This window comes from Myotis lucifugus, unplaced genomic scaffold, assembly GCF_000147115.1.
Source record: "Myotis lucifugus unplaced genomic scaffold, Myoluc2.0 scaffold_491, whole genome shotgun sequence".
Lineage (NCBI taxonomy): Eukaryota > Metazoa > Chordata > Mammalia > Chiroptera > Vespertilionidae > Myotis > Myotis lucifugus.
In genome coordinates this window covers 74,448-92,310 of record NW_005871539.1, presented here as the reverse complement: position 1 = coordinate 92,310, position 17,863 = coordinate 74,448, and the positions used below count along the sequence as shown (strand labels likewise).

The 17,863-nt window shown below is 39.7% G+C and overlaps 1 protein-coding gene and 1 pseudogene across 2 annotated transcripts in view; one reads left to right on the top strand and one right to left on the bottom strand.

Annotated features, from left to right (window-relative positions):
• Positions 1–2,438, bottom strand: part of ELMOD1 (ELMO domain containing 1) — a 43,833-nt gene extending 41,395 nt beyond the window's left edge. For both annotated transcript variants that reach the window (XM_023744838.1, XM_023744837.1), the window contains exon 1: positions 2,345–2,438. The gene's annotated coding sequence lies outside the window, so the exon portion shown is untranslated. The remainder of the gene's footprint in view (positions 1–2,344) is intronic.
• The window catches only part of LOC111823443, an 18,230-nt pseudogene continuing 1,895 nt past the window's right edge, over positions 1,529–17,863 (top strand).

Genomic DNA, 17,863 nt, shown 5'->3' with positions numbered 1-17,863 from the left:
AGCAACACAGAAGTTGACAAATCAATCACTCTGGGGGCTTTTAAATAATGCCGAATTTTTCTCAATGAAAATCAACTCCTTATTCTACATATTTGTTGAGCTCAGGAACTAACACCTATTTTATTCGGGCAATGTGTACATAACCTTCTCTTTGGTTCAAATAAAAAGATTTCCAAATTGTCCAACATCTGTGGGCACAGACTACAGGGAATAAAAGGCAGTTTAAATGATCTGATAGAGTTGTAATGCAGGATTATTTCTCTGCCCTCTTAGCCTTCCAAATTCCATAAACATTTACATATAATGAATACATACTCATTATAACTTAATGAAAGCATTCAAAACAAAAACGAAAGCCAAAAGCAAAAATCAACTAAGGAGCCCTAACCGGTTTGGCTCAGTGGATAGAGCGTCAGCCTGCGGACTCAAGGGTCCCAGGTTTGATTCCGGTCAAGGGCATGTACCTTGGTTGCGGGCACATACCCAGTAGGGAGTGTGCAGGAGGCAGCTGATCGATGTTTCTCTCTCATTGATGTTTCTAACTCTCTATCCCTCTCCCTTCCTCTCTGTAAAAAATCAATAAAATATATATATATTTCAAAAATCAACTAAGGACGGGCAATGATTGAATTTGCTTTTATTATCAAAACCAAAGGTCAATGAAAATCCTCAAGTATCTTTCTTGGTGTGTAATCTATTATCCAAGACTCAGTTTCACATAAATAATCAATGTCAAGTAATATTTATAAAATATATACATGCCAACTTAAAAGAGAAAAATTTGCATCAGAACACACAACTGACAGGGATGTGCTGGTTCCATTATCCTCGGAGCTCGTCTGTGTGAAATTACAGTGGTAGAGTTTACCCATACCAGTTCTAAATCACCACATACAACTTAGTTTTAAAATGTGATCATCTGCACCAAACACAATGTTACACCTATTCAATGGAACAAAAAACCTAACAGACACTAATGCTCCTATTTCTCCTAAAATGGCTGGTTTTGAGGCTACTCATTTTTTTAAAACCAGCAAGAGAGTGAAGAAGAAATCCAGCTGCACCCATCTTGGCACAAACCTGACCACTTCTGCCTCCACTTTCACAAAAGTAGCTCCCGATGTCTCAGCTTCATCTCACACTACAGCTTTCTGTTAACATGATTCCACCACTCAGAGATATTCAGGAGGGATTCATAAGTACCAATTTTTCAAAATGTGGAAACAGATGGGTTTATTACCATGGCAACCCAAAACATGTATCAGATCAAATACTTTGCTGGCAAATCTCCTAGTGATTTTTCAAATACTATCCTTTTACTTGGCCGAGATAAACAGGGTGAGCAGTATGCCTATAAATGCTAATGCCTGTGAGCAGTTTAATAGTGACCTCCAGGGAGGTCTTCACAGTTGTAAGATCCAGTAAACATCAGTAGCTGCAGCAGAACATAGTGACTCCCCCACAAATCGACCTCCGTGCTCCAGAAACAATGGTGCAAACAACACCAGTGGGGAAAGGAAAACCGTAAATGGCAGCCACTGAAAGAATTAAAGTCCCTAAAGGAAGCAAGCCCGCTAATTGTTCAGAGAAAAGAAGCCAGAGCAAGGGACAAGCATGTGTACAGCGGTAAGCCACCACCTCGAGGGAAAGTGTGTTTTATTTTCTAATTTTCAGAGCTTGACTGACATTACTTTTGTCATGTTTTAATATGATGTAAAATTTCTTCAAGAATTCCATTAATGTATTGTAAATAACAGTCAATACTCTTGAAAATAATTACCGGTCAAGCCTAATGGCTTTCAAAACAAAACAAGATCACCCCAAAACATACCAACATACACAGTGCTCTATACAGCAGTCTTCAGGGAATCAACAATCATGCAGATTTCAGGGACATCACTGAGGCAGGAAGAGCAGAAGCTTGGGATATATATTTTTACCAAAAAGGAATATCTGAAAATACCTGTATGAATTGGCCAGCCAACCAAAATCTAAATGAAGGGATATTTAAAATTACTTATTTCAGGAAAATGATTGTACACAAATTATATTGATTCTTTGACTACCAATCCCCGGACCTCAACTTGAAGGCCAGCAGCATACCACTCTTTACAGATACAAGCATCTCTTGTAATTGCTTGTAATCTACCACTTGTAAATGTTCTCTTTTAGCATCAATGTACACATAGAGTTGGCAGAGGAATCTTGTGACCAAATTATTCTTAGCTGAAGTACAATGCGAGACATGGCTACCATTTCACAAACAGTGAACAAAAATATTATCCTAATTAGAGAGGAAGTTTCTCATTTTAGAGGGCTCATCCGGGAAACCAGAAATGCTTACCTCAGGAAGTGCTTCATCGTGCCTGTTCTGCTTATCCAGACGTTATCCAAACTGTCCTCAAGTAACTGCTTTCCAGTTGGCCTTTGTCAAAATAAGTGCAAGCTGTGGGGAGAAAATAGATATATTTACTATGAAGGGTGCTGGAAACCCCAACTCCCAGAGTTCTGCTTACCTGAGTAAGCAGACAATATTATATGGCACCCGGAACATTGTCAACCCAACTGCCCACGAAGCAACTCAATTCTATGGATGGAGGTTATAGCTAAAGTCTTTCATTTTATCATTAACAATTAGCCTTTCATTTTAAGTCACTTGCTGGAGAAATTATTAGTTTCATCAGCAATCTTTGCAAGAGTAAGCTTTTTCTCTATTTGGGGCATTTCTACATTTGGAAGAAGAGTATTTATTTTTTAAAAATGAAGAACCATAAAATTATCCTGATTCCCAGATATCTGATGGTCTGAAATTTGGCAGCCTCAACCTTTCAGAAGTACAACTAAAAAATAACTAGAAGCAGCTGGTAATGTCTTTAAAGTATATTTGTTAAAGAGCCAATTACTCCAAACAAGTGAATAATATGCTCCATATCCCCCCATTTTTTTGCACTCTGACCAGAACAGTGAGGTTTTATATTTGTCTAGCACTTTCAGCTTACAATTTGCTTTCATAAAGTCTATAATACCAGGTTATTGGTCTTCTTCCTTCTTATAAGGAGGACAGCAGAAGGTGCCTACAAAGTGGGGATGAAACAGCCTAGAGAAGGGAGAGGCTGGAGACAACAGTGGAGAGACGTTGCCGAGGAGGAGGAGTGATAAATGGAACACCAGCTGCAATGGCAACACAAGGAACTGAGTGTATGGACAAATGGAAGAGACACAACTACCAACTAGAACAGCTCAGAAATGTGGGTAACTCAACCCCAAAGCCAGTCTTTTCTTTACCACATTTTTTTCCATGTGAGTACTCCATGCATGCTTGGGGGGAAAAAGTGTACACATCAATTAAAGATTGTGGTTGCTTCTGGCGGGGCAGGGAGAGGTTTAGGATTGGAGAAGAAAAAACTGACCTTCAGCTTGATAAGCATTTTATTTCTTAAAATATATCTCAAGCAAAATAAAGGGCAAAAACAACTTGTGTCCCTTTTATGTGGTGGGAATATATATTATTCTTTGTACTTTTGTGGCTTTTAAAAATGAATTCAAATTTTAACTAAAAAGCATTAGTGTCTACCCAAAACCCAGATTATAGTTTCTAAAATATTCTCAAAGATAAGGAACCAGGGCTGCTTGGAGGAGTGGCAGGGATAGGGCGGGGAACACACAAGGTGAGCCTGACATGTCTTGTTGTGCCAGAAAGTAAGAATGTGACTGGTTTGGCTCAATGGATAGAGCGTCAGCCTGCGGACTGAAGGGTCCCAGGTTCGATTCCAGTCAAGGGCATGTACCTTGGTTGCGGGCTCATCAGGAGGCAGTTGTGCAGGAGGCAGCTGATCAATGTTTCTGTCTCATCGATGTTTCTAACTCTCTATCCCTCTCCCTTCCTCTCTGTAAAAAATCAATAAGATATATATATATTTTTTTAAAAAATGTGCTCAAAGGGCAGACAGTGAAGGTGATGTCCAATAAACAGAGGACCCAACCGAAAGGACTCCTGATGGCCAACACTGGGACAATATGTGTAAAGTAATTAATATAGTATTTGATTATACCATAAAGTATGAAATAAGTATCTATGATTCCATACTGATATAAATAAATGATTGAATAAATAAATAAATGGAGAATACTATATCAACCTCCTGTACAAAAGACTCCCAAATAATTTATGTAGATACTCTGCCCTCAAGGAGCTGGAGTAGAATTCTTAATCCCTTCAATGGAGTCTGGACATAGTGACTTCCTGAGTATAGTGTGGAAGGGGGGAATGAGTAATTTTTCAGTAGAGAAACCTGACAAATACTATCTCAATTAGGTGATCAAGGTTAACATCACAGTGGTAAGTCATGGTGACAGAGTACATTCTTGATATGCTGGGATGAAAATGGCACTTTACCTCCATGGTCTTTCTCCTCCAAACCTTTACCCCTGTCTCATCCTGATGAAAACATCAGACCAACTCCTATTGATGGATATTGCACAAAATACCTAACCAGTGCTCCTTGACCTCTCCAGATCATCAAAAACCAGAAAAGTCTCAGAAACTATCACAGCCAAGAGGTGGCTAAGGAGATATGACAATTAATTATAATGTGGGATCCTGGAACAGAAAAAGAATGTTAGATAAAAACTAAGCAAATCCAAATAAGCAAGGATTTTAGTTAATTAGGTATCAATATTGGCCCATTAGTTGTGACAAATGTTCATATTAACATAAGAAACTGGATGCCAATAAAGGAACACTCTGTATTATCTCTGTAACTTTTCTGTAACTCTAAACTATTCTAAAATGAAAAAATATATTCCAATATGTTGATGCCTAATATGCTCTAGACACAAAGTTAGGCATTAGAAATACAGGTTGAACATGAGAGGCATGGGTTCCATTCTCCAGACCCTAAAGTCTTGAGGGAGGATTGTAGAGATAATACAGAGAAACAAATAGCTACTTAAACACAGTTTTACAAGTGGAAATGGGTACTGTGATAGTGGTGCTTATCTTAAGATGTAGGGATCAGGGGGTTCCCTCATACATATAAAGTCCTAGGAGCAAGAGAATACACAATGTGTAGAGGGAAAAATGTTCAACAAGACCTAGTGACCTGGTGCTTGCTAAGAGGGACAGGTAAAAACAGGGATGGTCAGATCTGGAAAACCAAGAAATGGTCAAATCGTCTAAGACAGCAGTTCTCAACCTGTGGGTTGCAACCCCTTTGGGGGTCGAACGACCCTTTCACAGGGGTCGCCTAAGACCATCGAAAAACACATATATAGTTACATATTTTTTTGTGATTAATCACTATGCTTTAATTATGTTAAATTTGTAACAATGAAATTGGGGTTACCACAACATGAGGAACTGTATTAAAGGGTTGCGGCATTAGGAAGGTTGAGAACCACTGGTCTAAGACTTTGTAAGCAATATCAAAGAAGTTTGAACAATAAGGAACCCTTAAAAGTCTTCAAACTGAGATGTGAGATGATCCAATTTCTAGTTTTAAAAATGCTCTGTGCTTGTAGTATGGAGAATAAATTGGATTGTGGTGAAATTTTTGGAGGGGACACCATTTAGAAGGTTATTACAATAGTCCAGGCAGAAATAATAATGGCAGGAGAAGGTAATTGACAGAAACAGGACTGGGATGGGTTTGAGAGATATTTAGAAATTAAAACTTTTGTTAATTGATTGGGGAAAAGGTTGGTGAAGGAAAAGGAGGAGTCAAACATTATGCCCATGTTTATGGCTGGCATAGATGGGGGAGACAGTAGATTCTTTCATTAAGACACAGAATTCTGGAGGAGATTTTGGGGTCTAGGTGTGTTTGGAGGTCTTTGAGTAGAATTTTGAGCTTGCTGGGTCAAGTGGTAATATGGATATACATAGATCTGAAGGTCAGGAGAGAATTTCCCATTGGAGACAAAGATTTGGGCATAATTGGCATATAGATGGTAATTAAAACCATAGCCCAGAAGGAAATACTAAAGAAGTGGCATTTTAAAAAATATATATTTTATTGATTTTTTTACAGAGAGGAAGGAAGAGGGATAGAGAGTTAGAAACATCGATGAGAGAGAAACATCCATCAGCTGCCTCCTGCACACCCACTACTGGGGATGTGCCCGCAACCAAGGTACATGCCCTTGACCGGAATCAAACCTGGGACCCTTCAGTCCCCAGGCCGACGCTCTATCCACTGAGCCAAACCAGTTAGGGCAAGAAGTGGCATTTTCAACATTTGTTGTACATAACACTACTTCTTTGTCATTGGGATAATATTAAATTAAAATCATCATACTAGAAAGCAATAAAGAATGGAATGCATTTCAGAAAGATTTTATCAATATTTAAAGGAATCTTTAAATGGTTTCATTTTAGTTAAATAGAAAACCAGTTTACCTAAAAAAAAAAATCTCATTTAATAATGATGTGGGACAAATAAAGTAATATAATACTTCAGCTTCCTCTCTGTAAAAAATCAATAAAATATATTTAAAAAAAAAAAAAACACCTTCTTGATTGCTTATGTGCCCAGCATTATCCTGGGTAACGCAACATAGTTTAATACTGCAGGGGAGCATTACAATTTAAGGAAAAATTTGGCAAATATGGCAGAAAGCATGCATGGTGGTTAAGAGCACAAGCTTTGGAGACAGAGAGTTCATATCTGGGATCTACCTCTAGCCTAGTGGTTTTAGACAAGCTGCTTAACCTTTCTAGGATTCTGTTTTCTCCCTGTTAAATGGGGAGCAGTTATTATAACCACTTCGTAAGATTGTTCTAAGAATCACAGTATGTAATATGCAGTCAATGAGTGGTACTCTTTATTAATATTATTTTGTCATTCTTATTATATACTCCTCTAAAGTAAAAGATTATTTGGTTAAGTGAAGAATCAGTTTGGAGACTATTAAAGTAAGTTCTGACAAGTTGTGACTTAAACTGGAACAATGATAGTGGTGATGGAGAGAAGTGAACAGAGGTGGAAAGTAGAATCACTTGGACTTACTGATTGGGTGGAAAAAGTAAAGGGAAAGAAAATAACAATTAATTTCAATTATCTGTCTCCCAAACAGGAAACAAAGACAACAATTAGTGCTAATTATCTGTCCCCGAAAGAGCACCACCAAAAATGGCTTTGGGTGGTAGAAGAAAGACTTTGCAAATACTATTTAATACTATCATTGCTCATTGGGTACTAAGTAACTTCTCTAAATGTTTTCTATAGAAAAATAAAACAAATTACTGCTCACTTTATTTTTAAAATCTACGCTTTGTTTTAAAGAGGCATACCTGTTAATGTCCTATTTACTGCAAACTAGATAATTGGTGTGAAAGACAGGAACCTGCCACAAATCAGAGTTGGTGTGCAACATGTGATACTGTGAGCCACTCACTATTGATAAGAAATGCCCTATGAGTTGTTTTTTAATGCGTGGTGCTGAGGTAATCTCTCTGAGTTAGGCCTCCTTTGTAGGCAAAGCAGCTTTTCTCAAGTGGCTGGGCAGGGCCTAAGGTCAGGAAAACTTGAGTTTGCTTCTTGTCTGCACAACGCTCTAACAACACAGTAGCCCTGATAGACTGCTCAAGTTTCCCCCACAGCCTGTCGACGCTAACTGGATCAGATGCCTTGTTTATATGTCTCACTTATTGAAAAATGCAGATACTTATTTTGGGTTAAATTCAGATTTATTGAGTATTTTTTAAAAATATATTTTATTGATTTTTTACATAGAGGAAGGGAGAGGGATAGAGAGTTAGAAACATCAATCAGCTGCCTCCTGCACACTCCCTACTGGGGATGTGCCCGCAAACCAAGGTACATGCCCTTGACCGGAATCGAACCTGGGACCCTTCAGTCTGCAGGCCGACGCTCTATCCACGGAGCCAAACCGGTTAGGGCTATTGAGGTATTTTTACATAAAGTTTAGCTTTTTTTGCTTTTTTTTTTTTTTGTCAGGCAGTAACCTCTGTGCCCCCTGCTTCACAGCATGCAAGGAGGACATGAACACGGTGTACTGTCCCTCCCCTGTAACTGCTTCTCTAGAGGGGTCTGTAACCGTGCGGACATCAGAATTACCGGCTCTATTTTAAATCTCTGCTGCTGCTCTAAAATGACCTGTGTCATGCTTCCCCTCTGCACACATGCTCCTCGGGGCACCAGGGAAGCCCAGGGCTTGATACAATGCCTGGCAAATTGAGTGCTCAGTTCAGATTTGCTGAAATGAACTCTGCATAGTTTTTGAGAAATGCACCTTTTAACAACACTAATAAAACCAACTAAAAATCACCCTACTGAAAGAAAATAACCCCCATGTGGCTCTCCTTTTTAAGCAAAATAAAGAATATGATCATAACCCTGGGTTTCCTGACACTTTCAGCCCATCTGCACTAATTTATCTCCATGTGTATGGGACGCTGCCCTGACCTATTCCCAAGGTAAGGATCCAATGGCTGTGCTTGATGGATCAAACACCTCCTGAGATCAATGGACACTCAGTGCTGTGTGTGGGGCTGTGTGCCCCTTGGACTTTTTTTCCAGCTGGGAGAAAAGGGGCAGGGGGGTGTGGTCTGCTACTTCTGAAAACTCTTTCTGCCTGGAGCCAATGAACTTGCACTGCCTCCTTTGAGCAGGAGGCCCCTACAGCTCTTTTGTCAAGTACCACATGATGACCCTATGTCTTAGAAGCTGACCCATCTATTGAGCATCCCCTGGAATGAATTAGAGACTTAACTAGAGGGGATAGAACTCCTTTCTTTAAAATCTTAATCCCTACACAAGATGAGAAAAGCTATTTTCTATGTAGCCCTTCAAATTCTAACCACATCCCCTGTAATAAGCAAAATGCTTGTGCACTCATAATGTTAATATGATAAGTAAAGGACAATCCATGAAGTAAATTCTAGTCTACTCTTAAAATGTGCCTAATTTGGGATTATCCCAGTTTTTCTAAAAAGTGTCTTCTAGCCCTAGCTGGTTCGGCTCAGTGGATAGAGCGTCGGCCTGTGGACTGAAGGGTCCCAGGTTTGATTCCAGTCAAGGGCACAAGCCTTGGTTGCAGGCTGGGGTTGCAGGCTCGATCCCCAGTGGTGAGTGTGCAAGAGGCAGCCAATCCATGATTCTCTCTCACATCATTGATGTTCTATCTCTCTCTCCCTCCCCTTCCTCTCTGAAATCAATAAAAATATTTTATATAAAAAATGTCTTCCAGATAAATTTTTAAATAAAATTTAATTTAAAAAAATTTAGTCTCAGCTTAAGGTCTTGTGAATAATAGCTAATATTTACATAATGCTTATTTTGTGCCAGGCAATATTCTATGGCCTTTATTTAAAACTCATTTAACAGGCATCCCATGAAGTGAATAAAAATTATCTCCGTTTTATAGCTGAGAAAACTGAGCAAGCTTCCAAGGTCACACAGCTAGTACCTGGCAGAGCTGGGACCCAAACCCTCAAAGCCTGACTTCCAAGGCAGTGCTATTATTTCTCTCTGGTGCTGCCTCTGGAACCCACAGAGGTAAAATTCTGAGTTGACTTAAGCATGAAGAGAATAAATAGTATATTCAATTCAAACTAAATTACAGAGTTGGGAATAATGGAGGCCTGGATGTACACCTGCCCCTCAAAATTTAGGAGTGTTCTGGGAGCTAGCTGGAGGACTCTTGTCTATCACGGATTACTATGTCACTGAAAATTAACCTCTTTCCTTTCCCAAAGCAAATGTACTAGAAATCTGAAATTTTCTAAACGAGAAAATGTTATGGGAAGAATTTATATAACAGAGCCCAAAAGTGTGGGTTTTAAATATTCTTATTGAGGTCACATTTCAAAGGAGATAAGGATCCTTGGCAATATCATTCTGAAGTAATTAATATTAAAATATGACATGTAAATCTAGTGCTCCCTTGGGTTTAGAAAATCTAATGACACTCAAGCTCCTGGTCCACTCTACTTGTGTGGTGATTTCATTCTCCCCACATTACTCCGAGGCATTGGTCAGTGTGATAGGGCCTTCAAATCAGCAGTTTCCCTCTTTTTTTTTTTTGTTGTTGTTGTTTTCATTTATCTCCATATTTCAGCTTTCATAATACATTACACCTTTCCTTTGTAGATAAAAATATTTGCTTACTTTTTTAAGGAAACATATCTAATGGTTGGTAGAATATTTCAAATCTACCTAGAAGACATATACTAACTTGAATGAGTTTTCTTGAATTAATTGAAAAGCAAAATAAACTACACTTTCTCTTAGATTTCCCTAAATGCTTCTTTTTTCCCTTTTCTTTTGAAGAGAGATATCATTTACTTTAGCATCAAAATTACAGTCACATCTTAGCAAACACAAGTATAGGAATAAAAAGTGAATGTTGTAGTAATCAATCCCAAAATGAATTGTTCTCATTCTTATGGCACAGTCAACACCAGGAAATTCTCCTTGTGACTCTTTCTTATCTACCGGTAAGATACAAATAACATTCATCTTGGGAAAATAGGTCTGGATATAAGTTATCTCTTCCACTTGCCTGACATTATTTGTATTTTGGACCAATGCTGTTCTTGGTGCATTCACATAAACAAATGACCCTCATATGTCAGACACATAGGAAGAAAGGTGGATCATATAGCCTGCTAGTTATGAGCAGAGATCCTAATTGCTTCTTGTTGCTATTGTTTTCTTTTCATGCTATAACACCACAAGGAGGAAAAAAAGCAATCAAATGGGTCAACCTCAAAATACAACTTAGTGTAATTAATGATAATCAGAAGACGAAAACACTTTCCACTCTCCTTCTCCTGAATCTAGATTAAGAAGTAAAAGTTTGGGAAACATTTTTTTTAGCAGTAATGAAAAATAAAAGGTTTCATTTAGCAGTTCCGGGAGGGGAACACACACACAGCTATACTCTGCAGATGATAAATTCATGATCAGCAATATCAAAATTATTTGCCATTGATTTCATTTCCTCAGGTTGGGCTATTCTCATTTCAGATGAAAGAAGAAAGAAAACAATGATATGTGGAGCCATAGATCCATAAATAATAATTTTTATAGTTTTCTCCTAAAAATCAGATTGATCCAAAGCTGCTTTGGGTACCAGAAGAAATTGGTTCAATTCCATTTATTCTGTGTCTTTCGGTGCATAAAATTTGTGCGGGGCGGGGGGGGGGTGTGTGTGTCTCTCAGCCCAGCCTGCACCCTCTCCAATCTGGGACCCCTTAGGGGATGTCCGACTGCTGGTTTAGGCCCGATCCCAGTGGAGAGGGACTGCTGGCTCCTAACCGCTCGCCTGCCTGCCTGATTTCCCCTAACCCAGGGGTGGGCAAACTTTTTGACTCGAGGGCCACAATGGGTTCTTAAACTGCACTGGAGGGCCGGAACAAAAGCATGGATGGAGTGTTTGTGTGAACTAATATAAATTCAAAGTAAACATCATTACATAAAAGGGTACGGTCTTTTTTTTTTTTTTTTTAGTTTTATTCATTTCAAACGGGCCGGATCCAGTCCGCGGGCCGTAGTTTGCCCACAGCTGCCCTAACCACTTCTGCCTGCCAGCCTGATCGCCCACAACTGCCCTCCCCTGCTGGCCATCTTGTGACGACATCATGGAGGCCATCTTGTGACAACATCGCACGATGCCACCTAGGCTTTTAGTATATAGGATGTCACTTTAAGTACTTTCTAAAGGCAACTGAGAAAATTTCCTGATGACAATAAGCTCCAAATAAATTATCTCAACCTATGTGGAAATTTCAGTTTTCCTTTTGAATGGTCTCTCGGTGTGCACTGTGCCCTGCTGGAGTCTAATGAAATCGTGATGGTGACATCCCTCAGTCAGGCAGGTAGAAATCAGGGACTGTTGAAGAAACAGATACATGCTTCTCTTTTTTTCAGCTGTGGCTATATTAGGTGGAGAAGGTAAAATGGAGGAGAAAGGCAACTATTCTGGTAAACACCAAAACTCACAGATAACTGAAGCCAAGGTGATTTAAGATGAGATTAATTCAGCTTACAGCTCCCATTAATTCTCTATTATGCTCTGCATGTATGCATGCCTGCGGATGGTTTTCAAGAAATTAGAGAAAGTTCTCTAAAACAAGCCTGACCTCTCATCAGGATGCACGTCTCTGGGGGAACACCAGGCAAGGGCACAGGCGGCTTGTGGATTAGGAGTAGCTAGTAACCACCTGCCAGGGACTGAGCACTGTCTGTGTTGGCCCACAAATTAACACCAGGAGGTCAGCCTCCTCAAATCAGCTGGGCCAAGTATCAGATTCAAAATAGGCATATCAGTAAATCTGAATGAGCAAATTCAGATAACGGTTAACTATGCATTTGCTTCATATTTTGTCAGGTCCTAGGGACCACAGTGTCAGTGCAAGGGAAACCTAGACAGATTAGGGACTCAGTCTTCGAAAGACGTAATACAATCCAACTCACCACATGAGATGACAAGTGAACAGGAATGAATGGGAGGGGAGAGAAGAAAAGGAATGAAAAATTTTTAAGGCTTTTTATGAACATTTGAAGCATGTATAAAATGTTATGTTTGACTTTATACAGCAGTGATTTTCAACCAGTGTGCCGCAAGAATTTTTAAAACATGCAATACTTAGTCAGGGGCACTGACATCTTTCATCTTAGATTGTCAAATAAAAAAATGACAACAACACAACAATAGCCACCCGGTGTGAATGAATAAAAATTACACCTATTTTTTTTTTTTTGGTGTGCTGCAGAATTTTTAGTAATAGTTTAGGCATGCCTTAAGATGAAACAGGTTGAAAATTGCTGTCATACGAGTATGCACATGAGGGGAGAGAACAAACAATATGTAAATTTACCATTCCAGAGAAATGAAAAATCTTTCAAAATTATGCATTCACATTTCACACATGCTATCCGGCATGTCATAGTAGAAGTATAATGCTCATGTATAACAATCTCCCTGAGGCCACATTCTAGAACCTTCCTTTCTTCCTTCTCTGGTGATTAGTTTGAACAATGCTCTGTTGATAGTCACTATAATGACAACTAAGGAGATCCACACCCCCCCTTCTTCAGGAATAAAACATTCATCCAGGGTTTATTTTTGTGATTTATAGCAATAGAGGTCCATGTCAGCCACAGAATTCTGCCTGCAAATCTATTTATGATGTGCTTTAAAGGTCCATGGTTTTCTGCCTTCACTGTGTTTGCTTGCATATGTGTACTGTTTTCATGGAGGGAGCAAAGGTGGGGAGAATAAGACTGTTGAAATTTGTCTTTATAAAAGAATAAGGAAATTTCAAAACCTAAATATTAATACATTTCCCAAAAAAATCCTCAATCTAGGTTTTGTACATTCTCAATGATGAAATTTAGTTTAAGAGAATGGTAAGCTTAAATTTGCATAAACATTAAATGGATATGGTTTTACCAATCTCAACTGACACTTTCTGCAAAGTTTTCACTTTCATGGAATCAGAACACAGTGAGGTCATCTACCTAAACACATTTGCCAGGAATGTCCAAGAAAATTGGTGCATTTCCAGGGGTCTGGATGCAAACAGGGGACCCTGTTCCTAAGGTAACTGCTGCCCCTGACCTTACAGATGAGATTATAGCATTCACTTATGAGAAGGAGACCTTTTGGGTTGGGCTTCTGCAACAACTCATGCTAAACAAATAAAAATATTTTTAACCTGAGTGAATATTATTTTATTCTTTCCAATGGTATTTCATCAGTGCCATCAATGCTAAAATGCACCATTTATGTCATGTGCCCTTAAAGTAGAATGCTGCTAATTAAACTATGATGCATCCTGTTTCAGGGATGTAAAAAAGGATCTTAGAATCAGTGAAATATAGTAAGAATGAAGCCTACTTATTTCCAAATTCTAGACTACGCTGTTTCTGCAGAAGAATCCAGTGGTTGGTGACAAAGAGAACTGAAGGCCCGTAGCAAATCACACACAAAACATACACAATTCACACACTTGCACATTCTCACACAGCACAGGGCTCAGGAAAACTTCCTTATACTACAAAGACAGCTCTAACCATAAACATCTCAGGCGTGCTAAGTGCTCCTTATCTACACAAGAGTGCGTATGAAAATGCTTGGTTGAAGGCAGAACATGGTCTAGCCCAAGCTGCATTTTCCTGTTATTTGATGTGATGTGCTTCTGGAAAGGCCCATTTTTGGCTCCCATGATCTCATGTTCTCCTGGTTTTCCATCTATCTCCCCCTCTTCCTCTGCCTACCTTTTAAGTGTAGTTGTGCCGCAACGTTCAATTGTCGATCCTTTTCTTTCTCTACACCTCTCCTACTAGTAAGTGAGTTTCTCTTTTGGGTCACTCTAGCTCGACTTTTTCTAACAAGTGACTTGTCCACAGTTAGACATCCAGTTGGTAGGAAAAGACCTCAGCTAGTCAATAAACATGTATTGTGCACTTACTATATTCAGTACTTTCTAGGCACTGGAGACACACAACAAGTAAGACACAGTCTTTGCTCTCAAGGAGTGGGGAATCTTGCACATCTAATACATGGAATCTAGCGCCATTCTGAAGTCAGAGTAGATGATCTGAGCAGTCTCAAATGAAAACACATTTCAGCCATGTCACACGGAACCATACTGTAAGGCAAGGGTTCCTAACTAACATGTCACAGATTTATGGACTCTTCACAGATATGTTACAACATTTTGATTACTAATTGTATGAAACTCTCTTTTTTTTACAACTAGGGATACATATTATTTATAGTAGTATGTGTCAGGTGAAATAGTTTGCTCAAAAGGTCATATATTTAGGTTATGCAAGAAACACTCTAAGAACTAAAGAACACGAGTCTCCAGATCTAAAGGGCCCACAGATAACCAGCTCCTTGAATAACTAAAGATCCTCATCAAAGCATGTCATGATGAAATTTTACAGCAAAAGTTTTCAGAGCTGGAAACGAAACAAGCAGGTTACATTCAGAAGGCTAAGAATCAGAAGCATCAATGTGTCTATAGGAACGTGGAAGCAAGAATAAAAACTCTGAGAAAAAAAAATTTTCCAACTTAGATTTCTTCACCCAACCAAAATATTAAGCATAAGGGGAGAATGAAGAAAATTTCAACATACAAAGCCTTCCATATACCTTCCAAGCACACCTTTCCAGGTGTTTCTGAAGGAAGCATTTCACCAAAATGAAGGTAGAAAGTGAGAAAGACATTTGGCCCAGGAATCAGAAGATTCCATGTTGGAGAAAGGTGAAAGGGATTCTCAGAATGATGGTGAATGAGGCTTAAAAAAAAGTCTCAATAAAAAACCTGGTTCTGATAGATTATTTGTTATATATGAATATATGGAGAAAATATTTGAAGTTCTATTCATTTGGGGATATTTCTGTGATATAGATAATAGAAAAATAAGCAAATAAACACAGGTCAATTACTAATTATTGGGAAGAAAAAATTGTACAAAAATAAAATATAATATATCTGTTAATAAAATTTATATTGTCAAATTAAATATCAAATATTTATTTAACCAAATATAGTAATATTGGGAGAATTAAGGAAAGAGAAGTATATGTGTATAAGAGAGAGAGAATAAGTATGAAAGTTAAATTTTCACTTCCATAGTAGCAAAATCAATGTATCTGATACTTAAAAGTATTGAGAAAAAGCGGTATAAGCAGAATATTTAGAAGGCAGGTAGGACACACCAGAAGAAGCAGGCAAAAGAATTAAAGTGCATGTTTCTTAGAAACAAATCTGGAATGGAGATGGATAAGAGCAAGCGGACTGCTATTTTTCATTACAATATTTTTAAATGGTATGCTGTCTTAAACAATGTGTAGTATAACTTTGCTAAAAACAAAAACTTAAATTTCAAGAAGATAACACAGACAGGGTGGTACTTCCAGCCGCCTGAGGTCCAGTGCCCTTAAACACTGTGAACCCACATTTAAAAAATAAAAAGGGAAAGAAAGAGACACTAAGGCTCAAAGAACCAGAGAGTCATGCCTGCAACAAGTGAATGGATTCAAAGAGCCCACACTACTTCGAGAACAGCGAGGAACCAGGCCATGCATTGCAGGTTGTGTGTGAATTTGACGTAGATGAAGATGCACTGGAAATATCATTAATAGGAAAGTGGAACAGTTTGAGTTAACAAATGTTGACATGGTTCAATGTGATGTGTGCTCATTATCTAACAATGTCCAAATCACTTGATATAGTAATTATGAATCTTCCCTTTATGAACAAACGTAATAAAGGGATAGATATGGCTTTTCTAAAGACTGCTTTGGAAATAGCAAGAACAGCAGTGTATTCTTTATGCAAATCCTCAACTAGAGAACATATTCTAAAGAAAGCTGTAGAATGGAACATCAAGAGCTGCAATATGACTTACCATCATCGTATACATTTCTTTAAAATAATCAGTGGCCTGGCTGGTTTTACTCAGTGGTTGGGCATTGACCCACAAACCAGGAGGTCAGGGTTCGATTCTTGGTCAGGGTACATGCCCGGGTTGCAGGCTCAATCCCCAGTGGGGGTGTGTGGAAGAGGTAGCCAATCATTGATTCTCTCATCATGGATGTTTCTATCTCTCTCTCCCTCTCCCTTCCTCTCTGAGATCAATAAATATATATATATGTATATATATATATATATATATATATATATATATCCTATCTAATAATAGACAAACATGGTAATTGACCATACCTTCGCTATGCCTCCCATTGGCTAATCAGCACGATATGCAAATTAACCCAACAAAGATGGCGGCCGGCAGCCACGCAGCTGAAGCGAGCAGGAGGCTTGCTTGCTCCGGTGATGGAGGAAGCCAAGGTTCCCCGCCTGCTGCGGCCCGGCTCTGAGCTCCGAAAGCAACAAAGTTTCAATTATAGAAGCTAAACAAACCCCAGATACCTGCTTTCAGCAGGCCGTAGCCTCAGAGCTGGAGCAAGCAGGAGCCCAGCTCTCAGCTCCAGTGATGGCAACAAAGTTTCAATTATAGAAGGTAAATAAATCCCAGAATAAAAAAAAAAAAAGAAAAAAAGGAGAGGCTGGGAGCTTCAGTCGGCAGCCAGCCTGAAAATGGCCCTCAGCCCCTCACCCAGACTGGCCAGGCACTCCAGTGGGGACCCCCACCCTGAAGGGGGTGTTACCAGCTGAAAATAGCCCTCAGCCCCTCACCCAGGCTGGCCAGGCACCCAAGCGAGACCCTCACCCTGATCTGGGACGCCCTTCAGGGCAAACCAGCCTGCCCCCACCCGTGCACCAGGCCTCTATCCTATATAGTAAAAGGGTAATATGCAAACTGACCCTAACAGCAGAAAGACTGGGAATGACTGGTCACTATAACACACTGACCACCAGTGGGCAGACGCTCAATGCAGGAGCTGCCCTCTGGTGGTCAGTGCGCTCCCACATGGGGGAGCTCTGCTCAGCCACAAGCCAGGCTGATGGCTGCCAGTACAGCGGTGGTGGCGGTAGCCTCTCCTGCCTCCTCAGCAGCGCTAAGGATGTCAGACTGCAGCTTAGGTCTGCTCCCTGCTGGCAAGTGGACATCCCCCAAGGGCTGCTGGGCTGCCAGAGGGATGTCTGATTGCCAGCTTAGGCCCAATCCCCCGGGGAGCAGGCCTAAGCCAGCAGGTGGTCATCCCCCGAGGGGTCCCAGACTGCGAGAGGGCACAGGCTGGGCTGAGGGACACCCCCCCCCCTGCCGAGTGCACAAATTTTTTGTGCACTGGCCTCTAATATATATATTTATACACACACACACACACACACACACATACATACACACACACACACACACATACTAGAGGCCCGGTGCACAAAATTCGTGCACAGGGTGTGTGTGTGTGTGTGTGT